General features: G+C 45.8%; 1 long non-coding RNA gene across 1 annotated transcript in view; it reads right to left on the bottom strand.

Moving 5' to 3' along the window:
* Window positions 1-1061: 1061 nt before the first annotated feature.
* LOC111768166 (uncharacterized) overlaps window positions 1062-18519 on the bottom strand; it is a 50034-nt gene continuing 32576 nt past the window's right edge. Inside the window, exons 3-4 of the long non-coding RNA XR_002800347.2 lie at window positions 4418-4605; window positions 1062-2971 (exon numbers count right to left, since the gene is read on the bottom strand). This is a non-coding gene — a long non-coding RNA (uncharacterized lncRNA). The remainder of the gene's footprint in view (window positions 2972-4417; window positions 4606-18519) is intronic.

Here is an 18519-nt window from a genome sequence, read left to right as displayed (position 1 = left end):
TACTACCTTTTCATGGATTCTAGTGGCGAAGTTCAAGGGGAAAATAGTGAGCAATGGTTACTCGCAATGCATTGTACCACCTACCCAACAACTAGAATAAGATATGGAACACAAGTACTTTGAAAGAAACATAAAATGCTTGTAGGGCTCAGAGAAAAAGAGAATTTTCACCAGAGGTGATGGGGCAGGTTGGACAGGAGGGAGGCAGTGGCAGAAGGTACCCAAGTGTGGAATCAATCAGACCAGGACTCAAGCCATGGCTCAGTCATCTGGCAGGTGTATGACCTTAGGCACTGCATGGCTTTGCTCCTCACAGTGTGGTCGGGGTCACGGGCGAGACCTGGGAGCTTATCACAAACTCTGAGCCTCAGGTCCCACCTGAGCCTTCTGGATGAGAATCTGCATTTTAATAAGTCCTATGATGATTCACGTGCACGGTAAGGTTTGAGAAGCCTACTATATGGGATGATGGTTATTGCTGCCCCCAGCATCCACTTCTTCTTATGGCAAATAGGGCCTCCAGTTTGCTTTGGAGGAACAACTCCTTCCTTGTAAATCACTTACCAAGTGGTCAGGGCCTGGAATGAAGCCAATCAGTGCATTCCATCTCCCAGGCTACAGCGGCTAGTCCATGAATGGGCACGTAGCCCAGGTCAGGCCAATCAGAGTCAATAAGATAAAGCCAGGGCTGGTGTTTGGTTACTTGGGAAAGCTGACTTGCTTTTCCTCTCAAGATAAGGAGAAAGGATATTGGGTTATCACTGCTGTGAACCATCTTCTAGAGGGTATTGGGGTTGTCACGATAGAGGACACTGAGGTCGTCACTGCTGTGTACCATCTCATGGAGGGTGGTGGGGTTGTCACTGTTGTGAACCATCTTATACAGGGTATTGGGGTTGTCACTCCTGTGAACCATCTTACAGAGGGTGTTGGGTTGTTACTGCTGTGAACCATCTTATGACTGCTTGAGACCTGAAAATGGACTATGGAGCAAGTAAAGACAGTAATGAAGATGTAACCGCCCCTTATGGTGATCTTCTTCAAGCTTGTATAAACGAAGCTAAGTGGAAGAAACTGTTTAATTACGTGACCCAATAAATTCCATATTTGCTTAAGTCAGTTTGGGTTAGGTTTTCTGACACTTGAGAATTGGATGAGGTGGCATGTCTAAAGCATCCAGCACTCTGCTGTGGCACACAGAATTGCGATGCTAATGCTATGGCTGGGGTTGCAGCCTCTGCAGTGATCGCTGTACTAGTTGAACTTGTCCTTGAAGTCTTTGAAGACTTTCAATGGCTCCAATTTAACAAAGATGAAGAAGGAAAACCTCAAGATAAGTTTATCGAACTTTGACTGATCTAGATGAAACAGAGTTCTGTAAGCTATTTCCTTTTGCAGAATAAAATTGTGGGTGCAAAAATTGAGGACTAGAAGGTATCTGAGTAAGAGACCAAGAGGATGAGCCCTTGTACTTTATAAGATTAGTCTGTTCTCCTAAGGGAGAGAAATACTCTTGCCCTCTCCTGATGCTTCCTCCTGGTAGCCTTTCTTACTGCCCACCTGGGGACAGAGATATCTATCTGGCTGGCATTTTAGGAAGCATAACTGAGCAAGCTTGGTTCAGCTCTGCCCTTCTTTTTCCCCTCGATTTGAGAAGGACATGAGTTCTCGGATGCTGCTCTGGGCTGTTAGTCATACCTGGGGTTGACTCCGTCCATCAGGGCACATCTGTCCAGCAGTCATATATCTGGACCAGCATACACCTGCTTCAGGCCAGTGCTGCAAGGACTGGCTGGCTAAGTTGGCCTAAACTGAAGTCAGTCCAGCAAGCCACTTAGCCCACACACCCAAAGCTATATCCTCCCACATGGCCTCCATCAGGAATAAAGATGCCTCCATCTCTACTCACTGTCTTAGTTCTTAACATGTTCAGAAGCCAGGCAGGGAAAAGGGGGCTTCTTTTGGGGGAGACCCTGTGAAAGCTGCAGTAGTCAGAATAAGAGAGGGCTGAGATGGAAATAGGGTAAGCAGCTTGGAAGCCATTGCAAGGACTCAGGCTGTGCTAGTGAGACAGCAAGGAGAGAAAAGGAAAGAAAGGGAGAGACGTGAGAGAAAGTGAAAAGGAAGCATCCACAGGAATTGGCTTTTCATGACATGCAGGCTGGATAGGGAGGCTGTGAGAAAGGAAAGGATGGAGAGGGAATTCAGTTTTAGGGTTGGCAAGGTGTCTGGATGGAAAAATCCAATGAGAAATAAAAATGTGAAGCTGAGGGTCAGGAGGGAGGGAGAGGAATATTGCATAGAAATAAAAACTGAAACCTAGAGTTGTGGATGAGATCCAGCGGGAGCAAATGTGGAGGATAAGGAGACGTTAGTTAAGGGCAGAACCAAATAGGATGTCCATGTTTGGCAGGCTAGAGGAGAACAAGGAAGGGGCGAAAGAGAGTGAATCTGCAGTGAAAGAGGTCAGAGAATGAGAAGCAGGGAATCAATGGGAGGAGGACAGAGTTTCAAGAAAGAAGAGCCCCTGAAAGTGTTCAAAATAAACTACAAGGAGGACCAGGGAGAAAGTTTGGGCTGAACCCTTGGAGCAACTAAGAAGCTAAGTGGCAGGGCCCAAAGGCCCAGCCTCTCCTCCTCACCTAGGAACCAGGTACAAGGCGGAGGACGCCGCTACAGGTGGGAGGAGAAGAAGCTCACTCAGGCTACCTCACTGCCAGTTCGGACGCCGAGCAAAGATGGCCAAGACAATCCAGGTCAAAGTCATGGGGAAATATCATGGATCTACCCTCTGCAGTCAGGCCACACTGTCAGGCCAGGAAACAGTAGCCCCGCCTCTATGACAAGCTGAGTCCCCCTCTGGCCGGTTACTGAATTCCCACCGCCTTGCTGGATGCCGTTTCTGATGACTTCAGCTGAGATGAATCCCAGAGAGAGGGCTATTTTCTCAAAGTCGTGCCTCTTTAAGCACCTAGTGGGAAAAAGAAAAAGAAAAAAGAAAAGCTACATGAAAGGCACCACGGGGACCGAAAAAAAAATCCTCTGATCAGCTGCATTCAAATCACCTACTTAGGAGAGAAATTAATGTTAACTGCTAAGGTCAAAGAATGAACTAGAGACATGGCTCTGAATTTTTCCCTAGTTTTTCATTCTGGTCACACGTTGTGGCTTCTCTGTGGATTTGACACTGATTCTACCATTTAAAGCAGCCATGCGAATGTATCCAGGCCCTCGGGCCTGTGGGAGGGCTGGCTGCCTGCCTGCCTCAGTCAGGCTACACCGGGCCCATTATAAATGGACTTCCAGCTGGGAGAGACCACGCACCGCCCCTTATTCTGTCAGTCCCTACCTACCATTTGACAGTTACCTGTCGTGTGACATCCATGGAGAAGAATTCCCCTCTGGGAACAGAGAGGCAAAATCCTACTAAACCAATTCTCTCAGGGATGCATTATTTTTTAGAGGGGGGGAGATGAACCAAAATGAAAGAAATATTTTACACAAAGTATTTTAAAATTAAAAACTAAAGTAGACTCATATTCTGCAGTATGTCACTGTCTCCACTGGTAAGAACGAAGGATAGCAAAAGATCTGCGGCTTTCTTAAAGAAAGCTTTTGCAGTACTGAGGATATTTTCAAAGACTCTGCAAGGCCAATTTAAAGAAACTATCTTCCCAAAAGCGTTTCAAGGGAAGTCAGTGTTCTACCAACGTGATTTTTCTCATACGCTTGGGCTGGACACTGAGCCATTCTCATTTCAGTTTAGAGCCAATCTTATTGTTCAGCATGACAGACATTATGAGAAAAGGACTCAACTTTCAGTGAACTGAAAAGAAAAAGCCCCTAATGCATCCATGTTGCCTTGTTATTCGGCTCACGCACTGTTCTTACTACATGCTCAATAAATACACATTAAACCTTTCACTTAGTCCTAATTACTCAGACGAAAGCAAATTTTTGCATAAAGTCCATATTATTAAAATATTATCACAGTCTTCCACACTAAACTAATTGGATGCTATTTTCAGATTTTCTGCATTAAATTGAATATGTTCTCAGTCGTTACTTAGAGGCCAAGCAAACACTTTTCAGAAGCTGTCAACACTTGGAAATCCTCCGCGTGGATCTCAGCTGCTAAGGTGGTGATTGTGAAACTTCCTCTGCGCAGAAACGGGGAGAGCAAGGCCTTCATCAAGGGCGCTGCAGGCTTTCCTGGTGCCTCAGCGCTCAGTTGAGACGATGCCTTGTATGTTCTGATGGCCCAGAAACAAGACGGCCATGGGTTCATTGACAGGGCAGCAGGCATGAGCTATGCTCATGAGGGCAAAATCAGATCATTTAGTTTGAAGAGGGAAAACATTCTCTCTTCACTTACCTGCACACACACACATGCATGCACACAAACACACACACGTACCTCTCCCTGCAAAACTGCCTCCTCTCTCATTTCTGTAACCATCAGGTGTCTCTTGTCCACAGCAGGAAAACAATCACATCAGCGAAACAGAAGCCCTCGTTTTTTCTTTCTGCCACTTGCAGGCAAAGCGCAGCGTCTCGGCTCAGCTCAGCTTAGCAGGGGCCCTCCTGCCGACCTTAGAATCTGGCCTGAAAGGAGGAAAGTGTTTTCATCTTTAAGAAAGGGAGGCAGACGGCATTTTACATTACTCTTTTAATGAACGTTACTTCACTGTTATTGCCAATAGTCGCAAATCGGAGAGGTTGTGATTGCACACGTAGTAAAGAAGTATCTTCCAAGAATGAATGGATGTAGAAATCATGGTGTGTGTGTATATACATATACACATACGTATACATATGTGTATATATGTAGATGTATATACATGTATGCATATGTATATGTATGTGTATATATGCATATATACACACACACAATGGAATATTATTCAGCCTTTAAAAAGGGAGATCCTGCCGTTTGCAACAACATGGATAACCTGGAGGACATTACACCAAGTGAAATAAGCCAGACACAGAAAGAAAAATAAACGTGTGATCTCACATGGAATCTAAAAGAGTGGAATACAGAGAGGCAGAAAGTAGAACAGTGATTACCAGGGTCAGGAATGGGGAGGTGGGGGAAGTGGGGAGATGTTGGTCAAAGGTACAAAGTTGCAGTTGCGTAGGGTGAATAAGTCTAGAGATCTAATGTACAGCATCGTGATGAGAGTTAATAACACTGTGTTGAATACTGGAAATTTGCTAAGAGAGTAGGTTTCAGGTGCTCTCATGACAAAAGAAATATGGCAGCTTTGGGAGGAGGAGATATTAATTAGCTTGACTGTAGTAATCACTGCGCTATGTGTATGTATATCAAATCATCGTGCTATACACCTTAAATATATACAATTTTTATTTTAAAAATTAGAAATAAAAGAAGTGTCCTCCATGAGAGTAAGTGACCCTGCTCAAGGGGCCTGTGGCATGCAGATTTACACTTTAATCTGGAACAATGGGCAGAAGCTGCATATCTCATAAGGACAGCTTTCTGATCCAACAGGCAGAGCCCCCAGAGGTGTTTAAGAAACCCTCATCTCTAAACCCCCATCAGTTCTTCAGGTCTTTTGGTACTGGTTCCCCAGCCCAGCGATCATTTATGCCATGTGCTATGCCAGGCATGAGGAATAGTGCTGGGGAGGACCCAGGACACGCTGCCAAGTGCTCACATGGGGGATGTTTGATAAGTGTTGGCTGTTTGACTGTTTGCATAGGGTGACTCAGACTCGAGCACTCACTCTCTGGCCGAGCAGACTTCCTAGTTGGGTTACCATTAATGAAATGCAAGGAAGCATATACTTTCCAAAATAATGTACTCGACTTCAATCCTATGGCAGTTTGTGTGTCTTTGAAATGTCTTTTGAATTATGAAGTATTTCAAAAATATAGAAAATTATACAAACAACATAACATACACCCATACAGACACCTGTGAGACTTAGTATTTCTTAACCTTTTCACATATTTCTTTCAGACCTCTCATTTGATAAGGGAAAAAGATATTTTAAATAAGACAGTTCAGATATAATTGAAGCCCTTTTTATAAATGATATGAATATTGTTTTGCTTGTTTGTAAACATTATATAAATGTGTGCATTGATCTTTCAATAATCAGCTTTCTTCACTTAATATTTTACTTGAAAGATTCATCTATATTAATCTAGTCCACACACAGTACATTTTAACTGTTGTAGAATATCCCACTGCTTGATTATATGACAATCTGTTTATCCCTTAGCCTGGGATAGACATTTAGGATGTTTCCAAGTTTTGGCTATGACTAAAAAGCTGCGTTGATGTTTTTGCACATAACTTCTCGGGCACAGGCATGAGAAATTCCCTGGGGCACGTCCCTAGAAGGAGAATTTCTGAGTCAAAGGGTGCAACTCTCCACCTTTGCCAGATATTGCCAAATTGTTCTCCAAAGATCTGTACCAATCTGCATTTCCACACAGTGTTGTGTGACACTTCTCATTACTTCACATCTTCCCCAATATCGGATGTTCAAAGACTTGAATTTTTGCCAGTCTGATAAGCGTGAGAGAGAACCTCACTATTGCTCCAATTTGCATTTCCCAGGGGTTGAGCTTGTCCTCCTGTCTTTGCTGTCCTCGTGGATTGTCTAATCATATTCTTCGCCCATTTTTCTCATTGTCATTTGCCTTTCCTTATTTTGAAAGTGTTATTTATCTGTTCTTATTTTTGAAACATCTTTATTGAGATATAATTCTCATACCATACAGGTCACTCAAAGTGTACAATTCAGTGGCTTTCAGTACATTCCCAGAGCAGTGCATCCATCACTAAACTCGATTCTAGAATCAAGTTCTAGAATTCCAGAAATTTTTCATTAGCACCCCCCAAAAACTGTGTACACTTTAGCCATCACCCCCCAGTCCCATTTCCCACAGCCCCAGGCAACCACCAATCTTTTTTTTTTTTTTTTTTTGTCTCTATAGATTTGCTTATTCTGGACATTTCATCTAACTGGAATCATACAACATGGGTTCTTTGGTAACTGGCTTCTTTCACTTAACATGTTTTCAAGGTTCGTCCACGCTGTGACGTGTATCCGTGCTTCGTTTATTTTGTTTATTGTGCTAAAGTATACGTCACACAAAATTTCACATTTTAACCATGCTTAAGCGTGCCATTCAATGCCGTTAAGTCCACGGTGACGCCGTGTCACCACCAGCCATCTCCAGAACTCTCCGTCTTCCCAGCTGAAACTCTGCACCCATTGAACAACAACTCCTCGTTGCTCCTCCCCCAGCGCCTGGCAACCCCATCCTACTTTCTGTCTGTATGAATTTGACTGCTCATATAAGTGAGAACATACAATATTTGTCCTTTTGTGACTGGCTTACTTCACTCAGCATAATGTCTTCAAGGATCCTCCACGTTGTAGCATGTGTCAGAATTTCCTTCCTTTTTAAGATGAAACAATACTCCATTGTACAGGTATACCACATTTTGTTTATCCATTCATCCACTGATAGACACTTGGGTTGTCTCCACCTTTTGTATATTATGCTGCTGTAAACACGGGTGTACAAACATATATTTGAGTCTTTGCTTTCACTTATTTTGCACATATACCCAGAAATAGAACTGCTGGATCCTACGACAATTCTATGTTTAATTTTTTGAGGAGCTACCATACTGTTTTCCTATTTATATACTCCCAACACTTGTCTTTTATTGGTTATATTTGTTGAAAATATCTTCCTCCAGTACCTGGCTGTCTTTATTGTACAGGGATTTTAACTGTAATGTGAAACTTACGACTCTTTCCTTTATGGCTTTTGCTTCTTGTATCTGATTTAAGATACTTTCCCAGCCCACTGTTAGAAGATATTCTCCTGTATTTCCCCTTTTCTCGTGTAAGTATTGACTCTCCCTGAATTGACCTCTTTGTATGTTGTGAGGTAATGATCTAATCCAACTTTTTCCCGTATGGATTGCTAAATGTCCCAAATAGCAAACCCGTGCACTCTCCACTAACTTGTAATTCCACCTCTGTCCTAGACCAACTTCCATATGGGTCAGTTTCTGGGTTTTCTGGTCTTTTCAATTGATCCACTTTCTATTCTTGCCTCACTGCACTGTCTTAATTACAACAGCTCTTTTAATAAGTCTTAATATTTAGAGAGGAAGTCCCACATCATATTATTTTCCCTTAAAACTGTCTTATCTATTTTTGGTCCTTTATGCTTGCATGTGAATCTCAGGATTCTCTATTTGAGTTTCATGAACTGCATTGAATTTATAGATTAACATTAAGTGTGTACTCAAACCTTTGTGATACTGTACATTTTCATCCATGATAACAAGGTCCCAACTCCAATTGCTTTGTTTTACAAATAAGGACCCCACTGACGTTCCCACGACCATACAGAGAGTCAGAGGAAGAGCCGAGCCTGGAACCTCGAAGCCCCCTGCCTAATGCTTCTTCCACTAACTTCAGATAGGGACTCCCACCCCTCCGAATGACAGAGCAGTGCCTTCCATCATCTGTCTGCATAAGCCCAGGGATTAAGTCACTCACTCATTCAGGTAGTACTTTTGAGTGCCAACAGGCCTTTTGGCTCAAGTTGTGGGCACATTTCCTCCTCCTACCCTGCAATAGGATGCAGCTTAGGGGCTGAGCAAAGACCCAGAGCCATCCCTTGGGAGGTGAAATTGGCTTCAAGCCTTTGTGTGTGGTCGGTGAAGAGGGGCAGAGGCGCAGCCAGAGGAAAGAGCGTGCGGGGAGGGTGGAAGGATGCAGCATTGGGGCTCAGAGGCTGTGCGGGTAAGAGCTGCCCTGACTCACACTCACGAACCCAGCAGGAAACCAGGCTGCAGAAACCAGGCCGCCAATGGGCTAATTTATTGTTAAGACAGAATTTGACTGCCAAGGGCACCAGCACGTACTTCCTATGGCCAAACATTTGCTCCATGTATGCAAATTGCACAGGAAGCCAAATTATCATCAGAAGTTTTCTCAGTGACCTCAGAGCCAGAGCTGGGGGAGCAGTTTATGATTTGAATGTGTCCTGACATCAGGTGTACTTATTTCCAAAACAGGGCATTGTCGGCATGGGAGGGCGACGATCCCCGGCTGGGACTCTCCCTGAGGTGGACGGGCCTCAGTGTCTGCTCCCTGGGTCCCTTCCCTCTGCTTCCAAGATGACCCGCTCTCCTTCGGAAACACACACTCTTTCCTTGGTCATGATCACACTGTGATCTGATTGGAGTCAGGTGTTTTGCTCCCCTAATTGGAATTACAGTTTAATTTTTAAAGTGGGTTACTTCCACTTTGTTGGGGACAGGAATAAGCTCCATTTGGGCAGCAAGGAAATTGAGGCCCAAAGAAGTTAAGGGACTCCGTTATCCACGGTTGCCCAGAGAGCGATCGCCTGAACTGAATTTCAAGGCAGGTTTTAATCCAATTGAAAGGGGGAAACGTCTGAAAATACAAAGCAGTGAAGGTTAAGCAGCTAAATCTGGCGCCTAACCACATCAACCTCTGAGGTTAAGAAACTTGAAAGTGGAGACCCTGACTTCTACTCCTGTATAACTTCCCACAGCGCCTAGTCCAAACATGCTCACGCAGGCACTTCATACATGTTGACAGCGAAGCTCTCCCCTTCGGCCCAAATGGTCCCAAACACACACAGAGGCATAGGACACTAAGCCACATGGTTTCCCCTTTCCCATCAAGTCACCTTTCAAACCACAGAGGATGTCCTTCAGGGAGTACCTGGGAGTCCTTTCCTCTAGGGTCCACCTCGCTTCTCTCCCTGCCCCTCATGCCTTTGGGCCTTTCTGGCCCCCTGGGACACCACACCATCCTGGAGCTGCTCCCCACAGTCCTTGGTGTGGTGATGACCATTATTTCTAGCCCCATCGCCAGAGGCAGAGGTAGGTCCTACCTATACATCCTGGACCAGCACACCTTTCTCTAACCATGGCCATGGCCCTCATCATGAGTGTGGGGTCTCTTTGCTAAGCAAAGCCTCTGTTCCCTCCCCCGTGTGACCAAAGATCCCCTCCCTACCAGGACTGTGGGGCAGAAGGAAGCAGGGAGTGAGATCAGAAGAAAATTCCATCTGACCACACATTTAACAGATATGTATTGAGTGTCAGTGGGACACACGTGTTGCAATGAACTGAGCCCTCAAGGAGGTCAAGACACTAGGGTTCTAGTCCCAGCTCTGCCACCAACTCAACCAGTAGCCTTGAGTCTGTCAGTTTCTCCTCTCTTTGTCTCAGTTTCCCCATCTGCAAAGAACAGGGTTTGACTGCATGATCTCTGAGCTCCCTTCCACCTCTGATAGCCTATGATTCTCTGTGCATGAGCATTTTTAAGTGTTGTTCAAAAGTGGTATAAAATAAATAATAAATCTAGTAAAACATATATAAAGAACTATATTCCAATGAAAAGCAAGTCCTCTTAAGATTACTATAACAACCTTGCAGTCATTCCAGGTGATTTCATGGAAGTCATCCCTGCATGGCTTATACGAATGGACAAAATACCATACCTGAGAATAGAACACCTGAGCAAGAAAGGAGAGGAAAGCGATGCTATAGTTTAAGTATTCCTGTACACCGTTTTAAGTTATTTTATATTTGGCTTTTACGGTAGGCAAAAATATCGACCTACAGAATGTTCAAATGAGTCGTCCATTTTCACATGTACGTTACAAACAAGAAAAACATTTACCTGGGCCAACACAGCCATGTTTATTTAAGCTTGTTCTGATCAAGGCAACAAATCCAGAATGTGCTAGTAGTACTGACAATTCAATGTTTCAATCCGTTTCCGTGGAGGGTTCGTTCTTTTCCAAATTCTTCTGGCTTCCTTTTCCTTATCTCAGGAGTTCCTGAGCTGAGGATCAGAGATACACTCCAGAGGGCCCTTAACACCTAAAACTGTAGGGTATATGTGTTCCTGTATCCTAGCTTTCATCTGATTTTCAAAGGGAACTTTGACCCCAACAAATGGCCTCTGATTATGCTCCTTGTTCATATGCAGGGGAGAAAAATTTCCAAGCCAGACCTGTGTGTGAACAAGCCACTTGGCAGAAAGAATCTGGATTCTGGCATCAGAGAGACCTGGTTGAAGTCAACTTGCCAGCTGAACTCTGCTTTGGACAAGTTACCTGGATACTGTGACTCTCAGAGGCCTCATCTCAGTAAAACATGTGTTATTCTGAGGACGAAATTCGTTCCTATCCGTAAACCGCAGCGCGTCATGGTGCTCAGTGGATGGTAGGCCATGTGCACCCCTCAACATCAAGGAAACCCAGAGCTGCCTCCCGAGCAGCTCCAGGCACCAGCTCACCCCGTCGACCTCACCTCTCGCTGCAGACCTAAAGCACAAGCGCAAGCCAGTCAACTGAGCATCTTTGAACTCAGTGTCCCGTTGCCTTCAGAAGCTAAACTTCTCCTGGAGAGCGGTTTCCATGAGAGCTGACTGAGAATCTCCATGTGCCAAACGTCTAACCTCCAGGTTCCAACATCTCCCCTCAGGCAGACGTTGTAAGAGGAGAAACGGCTTCCACACCCACCCCAACGCTGAGCCTCGGTACTTTTTCTCCTTCCACCTTTGCCAACAAAGCCACTTCCTTGTCCTCGAGGCACCTACGATCCCACTTCTACTTCCTCCTTGACTTTCATTTCTCATACCTTGTCTTGAGCCACATCCTCTGTGCTAGAAACAGCTTCTGCTTCCTGCTAGCCCAGCAGCCTCTGAGCACTTCCTCCATGCCTGTCCTCTTTATCAGGACTTTCAACACCCGTATCAATAGGGGATGTTTCTACACCACGCAGCCCGCAATTGAGACACCCGCAAGTTGGTAGGTTCCTATCAAATCTGCTGTGCGCTGGAGACTGGGAGGCCTGTCCTGCTCCCCACGTCCAGGCAGGGCACAGAAGTGCTAGTTCCCGTCTCTAAGCAAATGTGAGAGAAAACTCCTCAGGCACCTTCCTAGGACTTGGTACCTAACCCTATTTTCCCCTTTTCCTGGGATGAGGAATATGGGTCAGTGTCGAAACCCCAGCTGCACCATCAACTAGCCTGTGGTCTTGAGCCCTTACCCTCTGTGAGCTTCGGTCTAGTAAGTAGACAAGACACAGTCTATACTCAAATACAATTACAAGGTGAGTATTAGATGGAGCCTGTGACCAGACAACCAAGAGCAGAAGGAGAAAAAGAGGGGATCCTTTTGGATGAAGTAAAAAGAAGGGAACATTGGAGCTGAGCCCTTCCAACTCCTATGAGCTTAGAAAGGCCTTAAAAAATTGGGTTTTATATAATAAGATTGTTATATGACAATAACAACAATAATCATTCATGGAGTGTCTACTTGGTGGCGGGTGCTAAACGTGCATTGTTCCCCACCCTTGCAACATGGATGTTAGACTTGTTCTCATCCGGCAGATGTGGAGTGTGCGGTTCAAATGACCTCCCCTCACAGACCTCATCGAGGCAGGTGGTCTGGACCCACCACCACTGCCATAACCCCTCTCCCAACATTGTAGTTCCAGAAGAAAGGAGGAGCTTTAAGGCCATAAGTGTTGCTAGGTATTGTGATGAGATGGTGAACTGAGAGGCCTCTGGCTTTTCTTCTCTCTTATAGACGTTCCTTCTTGAGGGGCACGACCACACCTATATCCTTGGAAAGAGGCAGAAGCACACACAGAGGCAGGGGAAGTGTAGCCAGAGGCCCCAGGCACCCGCCTGTCCATGGAGTCTGGAGTCTTCCCACAGGAAAAAGAAGCCCATGTCAAGAAACCCAAGCCTAACCAGGCAGTGACAACACCATGATGGTCTTGGTGACCTCCCCAGGGCAGCTGGACACAGCCCAAGTCATCCCAGACCTCTCCAACTCAGTCACGGAGCAGTGCCTGATTGTCTAGACTTATGAGTCTGCTGAGGGTCTAAAAAAACAACCAAAGTGCAGTTCTTTCCACGGTGGTCCTGTTGTAAGACATTTTGCGAAGTCAGAGCCCTATGCTTCAGACAGGTGGCTCTCTCGGAACTCCGGAGTCAACCAATTAGACTGATGGATTTGGCCCTGGGCAGAGCCCGGGGTGGCCAACGCCTGAGGTCCTGACCCTCTTGCCCCCAGGTGGTGTTATCAGGTGAGACAGTCCTGGCTGGCTCCTCTCAAGGAATGGGGATGCATCACATGGATGAAGGCTGCCGAGAATGGAGACGGGGTGGACGAGGGTGCCCCGGCAGGGGCTGCAGGAACTGCCAACAAAGCAACCCCACAAATGACTGCCTATTAGCGATACCACAGAGGGCGTTCCCACACCAAATGCCCTGAAAGGGCGCCACCTGGAAGAACACGCGACTCACTGTCAACTAATGTGAAGTCTTAGCTCTGTGCCCTCAAAGAGGTTTTTTCAATTCCTTGGACCTTTGTTTCCTCCTGTGTATAATGGAGTTAACAACAACGCCTTACAAAGGTTTCATAAGAACTAACGTTGACGATGCGGGTAAAGCCTTTGGCACGCAGTAGGTCCTCAATACAGGTGAGCTGCTATTATCATCACTTTTGAGTACTCGAAGCTGGAGAGATCTATTGCTAGGCTTCTAAACAGAAAACCCAAGAACAGGATTCCCCACGGTAGCCAGGAAATCCTACAGCCATCAAGTCGTGTGTATGGGCCCAACAGGGCAAATATGGCACAGAGCACTCCCCACCCCAGCAGGTACACACACAAGATTAGCCTTAGGCTCTGGGGGCCTACGGGATCCTGATGCCCCTGATGCACAAATCAGATGCATTTCTGAGGAGAAGTTACAATGCTTAGCTTCCCTCTGTTTCCAGAATCGAGTGCCCCCAATAACCACCTCCACAGGCTTGAGCCTGACTGCTACCTTAGGGGTTCACAAATTGTTAGAAGGCCAGCGATCTTCTTGTGGTTTCTCAGCCCTCCCCATCCCAGCAGTTTTCATCAAGTGCTTGATGGTCTCCGTGGCAACTGCTAAGCCCTGCCCACCTGAAATCCTAGCCCCCACGGGCCCCAGCCAGGCTAGCAGGACAGACCCCACTGCTGAGTTGCTCAGCTCTTCACATCCCTGAACGAAGGTTATTGTGAAATGGCTTCCTCGGCTGGGAGGTGAGTACTTTGTTCCTGAAACCAGGTGCCGAGATGACGAATACTTCCCCTTTAACTGTTGGGGCTTTATCAAACAGGGAATCATAGGTCTGCTGAGGTCTAGAATAATCAGATGGATTGAAACAAGGAAGGCCCTTAACCAGGCCATCAGCCTGTGAGCTCTCTCTGGAGAAATGTGAGCCAAAGAAGTCATGCAAGGCTCCACAAGTAGGCATTGTTTCTAACATTTCTGCAATAGCACCACCTGAGAGAGCAGCCACTTGTCAGGACTTAAAAAAAACACTTTCCTAAATCAGTACAGCACAGCCTTAAAGGGCCACCCCCCGCCCGCTGCGGGGACCGTGAGGAGGACGCCCCTGCCGTATTCAAAAATGTTGTTCCAAGGACACTGAAGCAGGAAAAACCAATGAGGGAAAATCACAAGCTCTGTCTGGCTACAAGGAGCTTAGAGGGGGAGATCAGGCTTTCCCAACCTGCATAGTTCCCTGCCAGACAAATGACAATGACAGGGATTGAAATTAAAAGAAAAGGGACACAATGCCCTTTTCATTTAACTTCAAGGGCAAGTTCTTTTGGTTTGCGGCCACATCTGCCAACCCCTCACCTAGGATTCTCCCCAGGGATATAAGAGACATTTCTAGCCTCTCAAAAGAGCCCACAAAATGGGTTTAGAAACAGGACTAACCTTTTGCAAGGTGAGAAGTCTGGTTTCATTATTTATCTTAGGGAGAAAAAGGACTACAGGGAGCAAGAGTAGAAATACACCCCAAAGAACACCAGCAACAAACTGGGTTATTAACCCAAACACCAAGGAGTATATCTGCCCTCCGTGCATTCAACCGGTGTGTGATAACCTACTGCCCACCAGACGCTGTGGGAGCTCCTGCGACGTAAAACTGAATAAATGCGGGTCTGCGCCCTTGAGGAGCTCCCATGAGAGAGGCAGACACTAAGGAAACCATTACATTACCTGAGACCAGCTCTCTATCAAGGGGAAGAGCAGGCGAACAGGGAACCAACTCCTCCACTCCCGGGTTCAAGCATGGGGGGGATTTTGCAGGATGGAGACGGGTGGAGCCAGGATAAGAAAGGATGATATTGCGAGTCAGAAATGTGAGTTCCAGCCACACCTCGAGGCACAGCTGGTGCTTCTTTAGTGCCTGCCGCCTGACGCTGCAAAGCAGTGCAAAGCTTACTGAGAAGATGTGGGAAATCATTCTGAGAATTTTTAGGAAAGATCCTAAAATCATGACATTCGAAACTATTTCGTATTCGCCAGACTTTTGGTCCTGATCACCATGATTCCATCTGGCACCATTTTGGTTACTGATTAACACCAACTGCTATTTTCAAAAGTATACCTTTTTCCTTAAAGATCCACAAATATATTTCGTTTTAATCAATTAAGGAGTATTTACTGAACACCTCCCATGTGCCATATCCTGTTTGACATCTATAAATAAGTCTTGAAAAGTGCGACTAAGCAAGACTATATCAGTGGCATCAATCTTCTGGTTTCCCCTTTCATTTCTATTGGTTTGGTCCTTATTAAGTGCGTGCGATTTTTTCTTCAAGAAAAGATTTAACCAGTCATGCTGCTCTGTGTTTTTATCTTTTGTGCAAAGAGACTAACTTGTAGTAGAAATAAGGACAATGGCGTTTGGCAAGAGGAGTGAATGTTATATGTGGGGATTGAGATTTCACCATCCCCAGAAAATGGAATTACCAGCTAAAGTCCAAAATTTGACCTTTATGGTATTTCCCACAGTGACAGATTTGAGAGAATCCATCGGCCAGTGGTACCAACAGAAAGGCAACAATTGATCGGGGAGCCCAGGCTCAACCATACAGCAAAACGCGCACCTTCCTCCACACACACGTCCGTCACTGGCCCTCCTGCGTGGCTTCACGGAAGGGATGAGCAGCCTTCAGAGGGGCTCTGTGACTATGACTGACTCAGTCCCTTTCTCCTCTCTTGTCTGAGTTATATCTGGGCACTGTTTTTTTTTTTTTCTTTAGGGGACAGAAGAGAAAGAATGCCAAGATTACTGGTGCATCAAATGATTGAGAAATGTTTGCCGTTTAAAGCCATTTCACTTCCTGCCTGATACCACAAAGAAGCTTTTTAATAAAGTTAGCCTGTACTTTTCTTAATGTGACTATGTATCTGACTTGTTTGCCCATTTTTCCTTTTCAAAACTGGGTACGATAATGAAACACTTGTTTCCATTGCTTAAAACAACCATATTTCAAGGCAGTCAATTGAGAGAAAAAATGTCAGTGGGCGCACAGAGAGGAGGGGTGGAGCGTGTGAGGATGGCCCAGTGGAGCAGAAGACAGTGAGCGACAGGGACCCAGGTGCTCACCTCGCTCTGAAGGGGCCTGGCTGTCATCAAGTTCCCCTGGGAAGCTGAACCCTCAGGCTGTGGAGGGACAATGAGCAGTTAGCAACACCCAGAGCAACAGGCACCCTCTTTTGGCATTTGCCCTTGGTTACCAAACCCTACGGTTGGCATGTGACTTGCCCAGCTACAGCCAAAACTTGCTTTGCCATCCCCCCAGGATAGTTCCCAAAGCAGGGAGAACCCATACCAAAAGAGTCCCGTGACTAGGACACAGCAAACCCCAGGACCAGCTCTGCCCTGGCCAAGCCGTACCACTGCTACTGATACCCACCTTCTCCGTGTGACTCACACAATATCCAGCCTAAAATAACTACATACATCTCAAACTTACACAGTGAGATATGTCACCTGTATCTCAATAAAACTGAGAGAGGAAAAAAAGAACTACAGCGATTCCTTCTTAAGTGCTTACTACGTGCCAGTACTCCACGTTTTGTGTCTGCCTTCCCATTTATTCTTCTGGACAACTTGGAAGATAGACGTTACTGTCTCTCTTTACCGAGGAGGAAACAGAGACGTAAAGAGGCTAAATGGGTTGATTTGGTTAAACGGCTAATAAAGCCACACCCACAGGGTGTGAATGCAAGTCCCCACTCCAGATTACCATGCACACTGCTCCGGGGCTTTCTGGTGGAACTCCCAGTTACCTAGGTTTGAGGAAGATTCCTAGCAGTGTGGCCCTATTTCTTCTTTCAGCATTTACTAAGGGCTTGCTATTCTGTAGGCACTAGAGATGAAGAGATAAATAGAATGGTGTCTGTCCTCCAGAACTGTGTTCTCTAATGCGGTAGCCACTAGCTACACATGGCTATTGATCACTTGAAATGTGGCTAGTCTGAACTGAGATGTGTAAGGTGTAAAATACAAACCAGATGTCAAGGATTTAGCATGAAAAAAAAGAGTGAAAAATGTCTCACTGATAATTTTTCTATTATTACTGTTGAAATGATATCTTTAACATATTGGATTAATTAAAATACAGTTTTTAATTTATTTTCATGTGTTTCATTTCACTTTTTAAAATGTGGCTGCTGGACAGTTTCACGTTACTTATGTGCTCACATTATACTCCAACTGGACAGCACTGCTCTGGCGGCACGGATCTGGTGAGGAGGACAAGGGAACAGAGCTGTCCCTGTGACATAGGTAGGCAAAGAAAGTGAAGGAAGCACCAAGGGAGGCCGAGGGAAAGCGAGCGAAATCCTGCCGTCGGGCATAAAGAACTCAAATGTGAAGGTCAAGCCTTCTAATCAGAGATCTAGTTGATTGACAGATAACCTGCCATGCTTACTGGCCTCTACTATAGAGACCCCATAACAGCCTGAGAAGGTCATGGGGTCTGGATTAACGGTTGAACAAGCATTGGCAGCAAGAAGAACCCCGGATTCAGTTCTGAACCTCAGTGGCAGCTCGGACACGAGCTCTGCTCTGGTTTTCACTTTGATCTGGGCTGTATTTGTATCAGGAAGTGTTCCAGACCCCAAGCCTCCCAGCTCCCAGCCGGGAGAAGTCCAAGTCCCACCTGCCTTATTTTTATAAACCATTCCTCTTACCCAAAGTATTTTGCAGATGGTAACATACACTATTTATGGCCTATTCCGTATCCATTCCTCCTGTTTCCTGCTGGAAGAACCCCTCTTTGGTTCAGAGCAGCCATAGTCCAGCCCAGGTGATGGGCCATGATTGGTCTAAGTCAGTCTGGACCATTCTGCTCCTCACTCCCCAGCCTCCCTGGTAGCTGGGGCGGGGGGTCGGGGCAGGGGGGTGGGAGGGGGTGTCATCCAATTCTGGCCATGAGACTAAAGCCAGACACTGCTTTGGGGCAAAAGTCTGGAAAACTTCATTTTCTTGCTAAAATGGGACAAAGCAGGGCTCAAAATGCCCCGCCACCTTCATCCTGCTTCAGATGTGATGGCTGGAGCTGTAACAGCCATATTGCAACTGTTAGGAGAACACCAAGAAAATTGCAGAAGGTTGACG

This window comes from Equus caballus, chromosome 15 (assembly GCF_041296265.1).
Source record: "Equus caballus isolate H_3958 breed thoroughbred chromosome 15, TB-T2T, whole genome shotgun sequence".
NCBI lineage: Eukaryota > Metazoa > Chordata > Mammalia > Perissodactyla > Equidae > Equus > Equus caballus.
The sequence above is the reverse complement of the archived record's forward strand: the minus strand, read 5'-3'. Positions and strand labels throughout refer to the sequence as shown.